The 4,481-nt window shown below is 33.9% G+C and overlaps 1 protein-coding gene and 1 non-coding gene across 2 annotated transcripts in view; both read right to left on the bottom strand.

The window, feature by feature from the left end:
- Positions 1–4,481, bottom strand: part of RXFP1 (relaxin/insulin like family peptide receptor 1) — a 93,282-nt gene that overhangs the window by 59,351 nt on the left and 29,450 nt on the right. The window lies entirely within an intron of this gene.
- LOC111742226 lies at positions 2,656–2,782 on the bottom strand. Its single transcript, XR_002781231.1, has one exon. It is a non-coding gene; the product is annotated as a U6atac minor spliceosomal RNA (small nuclear RNA).

Here is a 4,481-nt window from a genome sequence, read left to right as displayed (position 1 = left end):
AATACAATGTTCTTTTCCACATTCCCAAAAGATGCCAGGATTCTCCTCCCTTTGCCTTGTGTATACTGTTTCCTACCCGGAATATCCTTTCAATTCCCTTTTTTTGAATGAAATGTCTGTCCATACTTTACAGTTTAGCTCTTCTCCTTCATAAAGTTTTCAGCCAAATATTTTAAAAATCAGGAATTTATTGCATTCTCAAATTCAAGGCTAGTCTGGTACCAGAGGAGGAAGGAGACAGAGGGTATCAGGAATGTGTGTGCCGTGTGCTCCTTCATATATTGGATAGTTTCTGAGTGTGAGGCCCTGTGCATACGCAGTGAATGAGACAGAAAGAGAGTTCCTGCTCTTTTTAGACTGGCTTCTTTCACTTAGTAACATGCATTTAAGTTTCCTCCATTTCTTTCATGGCTTAATACCTCATTTATTTTTAGTGCTGAATTATATTCTGTTGTCTGAATGAACCATAATTTATTTATCCATTCACCTACTAAATGACATCTTGGTTGTGCCCATGTTTTGGCAATTATGAATAAAGCTGCTATAAACATCCGTACACAAGTTTTTGTGTGAACATAGTTAACTATGCCATTTTAAAACCTCAGATTTATGTAATTTCAAAGGTTAGTAGACTGTAAGCATAATTTTGTTGCTTATTATCTTTACCAAGTTTGTAAATTTTTGAAACTTTCTAGAATGATTGTCAATTATATAGAAACAAAAACAGAATAGTTTGAACAGTCAGTAAAGCTTATTATGTAAAAATGGATTTGTTGCCTATCATTAAAACATGAAAAGAATAAAAGTATTTATTTCCTTTGTAAGATACAGTGGATCATTTTAATAACAGAACAAGTGGTATTCTCATAGAGAAGAAATTTATCTATCAGATTTTGACTGTATTTAGTTGTTTTAGAGCATGTAATTTGATGAAAGATATAGTCAAATCTATGTAATAATGAGCTACGTTGTAAATAGTGTTCTCAGTTGTGAAATTATCTAAAAATTATTTATCAAACTTTTTCAACAAATTGATCAAAACACAGTCAAAATAAAAAATTTGTATACCACAGGACATCACTGGTAGACCATCACGCATGTCAGAGGCCTCAAGTGTACACATAAATAAATTGATCTGAGTTGAGACTGACTTTTTATACATTTATTAAAAGATTATCAGAAAAATTCTTTGATGAATTGTCAGTCTTCAGACATAGTTACTCTTTGAAGATGTTTTAACTAGACATAACTGCCTGTGTTTTCATGCTGCTGTTTCGAAAATTCTTCTCTGAGTAACTTACTTTCATCAATATTATGCTTTTATGTCCTGTCTTTTAAATTTACATTTAGAAGCAGATATAGCTTCAATAATTGTGTCATGAAATTAGTCCTCCGTTTTCATAACATTATGATTCAGCGGATATGGTCTAAACCTTAAATAGTAAGTGATATTTTTAAAATAACTTTTTTATTTTCAGATGATCTCAAACTTAAATAGAAGTTGCAAATGCAGTATAAAGAATGATTCTCCTCCCTCAAACCATTTGACAGTGAGTTCCTGACCAGATGCTTCATTGCCTCTGAAAATGTTAGTGTGTATTTCCCATAAGCAAGGACATTTTCCTGAATAACCACACTACCATCATCAAAATCAGAAAATTAGCATTGATACCTTACTATCATTTAAACCTCAGAATGCATTCAAGTCTCACATATTATCCCAAAAAGTCCTTCATAGTAAAAGGATCTAATTCGCAATCATTCCTTGCGTTTAATCATCACATTTCTTTAGTTCCCTTTGGTCTGGAATAGTTTCTAAGTCTTTCCCTATCTTTTATGACTTTTGAAAATTGCAGGTTAATTATCTTTCCTTTACACTATGGTTTGTCATGGAACTGTCTTTTAGAATAGCAATATCATATTATAATAGCATGAATAAATAAAAAAATGATATCGAGTATCCCTGGAAGAGTATACCCACATAGTCATTGGAGAAATAGTTCACAACGGGGCAAGTAAACATGCTGTAGGCGTGAAACCCAGCTATCCTGCTGCATCTGAGTGCTGTTTTTATTGTGTGTTAACCTAAATATTTTAACAGTTGAAAGTTCTAAAGGGTAAGAGAAAAGAGTGTGTTTCAATGTGAATTATTTAACTGTCCTCTTTAGACTGACACTTCTCATACTTTCTCTGTGCCTTGGGTGTCAATGGAGGTTCACCGTTTCTACCTCCAAGCAGCTTCCAGCCTCCCTGGCTGCAGCATTTTTTGGCTTTGGATTTCTTGCAATCTCTGTTTCTTAGATCATTCTTACGTAGATTAACTTAGCCTTTTACCAAACATATGTACAGCCATACTTAGAAGTTCATATCTCCTTGTAAGGCAGCCGGAATTATAAAGAACAATTAAAAATTTCCCCCCATAAGCTTTTCCAAAGGGTTACTATGTGAGGCACTATTAGTATATGGGATGGAATACAAAAATATATTGTAATTGAAATTATTTCTCTTATTGTGGCAAAATGTACATAACATAAAATTTACCATTTTAACACATGTGAGTGTACATTTTAATGACACTAAGTGCATTCACATTGTTATGCAACCATCACCACTACTCATTTCGAGAACTTTTCCATTATCCCCAACTGAAAAAAAAAAAAAAAAAGGCTGGATGCCACAAAGTTGGTGGTAATGTCTTAACCATAAATGCGTTGTGTAGGCCTTGGGGCCTTTTATATCCTTATCAAGGGGAGTGCTAAGTTTCTACCCTTTTATACAATATTTAAACATTTTCTTGAATGACATAATCTCCTAATTATTTCTCTGGATCCAAAGCTGCCATGGTTATTACTACCTCGCTTTACATTATGTATTCACACATTAAACAGTATAGCTGTTCTCACACGATTACCTTACTGAGCAAGTTCTACTTTGTCGAGTCTTTACAGTTCTTCTCTGTTATAAAGAAATTATATTTTATTTTTGCAAAAACACTTGACGTGAGATCTGCCCTCTTAATAAATTTTTAAGTGCACAATACAGTATTGTTAACCGAAGGCACAATGTTATATAGCAGACCTCTAGAACGTATTAATTTTGCATAACTGAAACTTGTCTCTACTCGTTGATAAGCAACTCCCCATTTCCTTGGGCCCCCAGCCCCTGGCAACCACCATTCTACTCTCCGCTTTCATGAGTTTGACTATTTCAAATACCTCATACAAGTAAAATCATGAAGTGTTGTCTTTCTGTGATTGGGTTATTTCATTTAGCATAATGTCCTCAAGCATGTTCTCATATATGGTAGAATTCCTTTCAAAAAGGGGTATCATTATTTGAATGTGAGGGGTTACTGGTTGCATTGGATAAGATCCTTTAAGAGTGGTTGAAATGTCAACTTTTGAATAGTTTTGGATTTGAATTGGCATATCTATGGGCCTATAAAGGTTGCAGGTTGGATACACCAATAATAAAATTGGTAAGAACAGACCTAGATTTACTCAGAGCATTGAATCTTGGTAATTCAGTAACTGTATTTGATAACTGTAGTTGGAACAGAATGTGCAGGTGAGAATGTGCCTTTGTTTATTGACAAGTCAGTATGTGATACTTAACAACCCCAGGAGCATCTTATGCTCTGGTGCAAAATACTAAGTAACCACACACACACACTGGGAGTTGAAAATTTGTTATATAACCAAAGATCACCAGATGAAAGAGGAAGAAGCTAAGCCCATGAAGTTTTTGTGTTGTTCTTTGCATGTGTCCTTAGTATGTCTCCAGTGTTGTGAGTACAGGCAGAGTCAGAAAAAAAGCAGGAGATACTCAAAATCCATTATACATTACAGTCTTTATAAAAATTGTGGTCCTGTCAGATGGAAGGAATAAGAAAAAAATAAAAATTTAATGTGACAGAGAAGAGATTAGTGAAGGAAGTTGGCTAAAGTTTACTGGAGTACAGAACTCCGCCTACGTGAATTAGGTCATAAAATGAAAGAAGTTACAGATAAGAGACGTAATGATATCACAGGAAGAATTGTGAAAGACTTTGAAATGGACAAAAAATGTAAGGCTCATTGGGCCAGGTTATCTCTACCTTACATTGTCTTTGAGTTATTTTACAGCCCTGTAAATTGCAGAAAATTTATAGTAATGCAAATGATTTCTGTCCACAGAGATGTAGATTGTGTGTGCCAGAGACAGATTGTATGATACACTGATTAATGGATCTTGGTCATTTTTGCATGTGTTAAGCAAATTTATTTCAGCATTTTTATTGGCCCATATATACGTGTATGTGTGTGCTGTGAATTCTTCTTTGAATTGGTTGTAACATCTTACTGGTTTTTTCATTAGTAAATGGGTTAGATAAAGTCTTTGAGAAATTTTAATTTTATATTTATACGAGAGTCATAATTCTATCCTCTCCTTCCACTATTTCTCTTCCTCTTTCTTCTTCTTTTAAAAATATTAACAGGTAT

This window comes from Pteropus vampyrus, unplaced genomic scaffold, assembly GCF_000151845.1.
Source record: "Pteropus vampyrus isolate Shadow unplaced genomic scaffold, Pvam_2.0 Scaffold88, whole genome shotgun sequence".
In the NCBI taxonomy this organism is placed as follows: domain Eukaryota; kingdom Metazoa; phylum Chordata; class Mammalia; order Chiroptera; family Pteropodidae; genus Pteropus; species Pteropus vampyrus.
The sequence above is the reverse complement of the archived record's forward strand: the minus strand, read 5'-3'. Positions and strand labels throughout refer to the sequence as shown.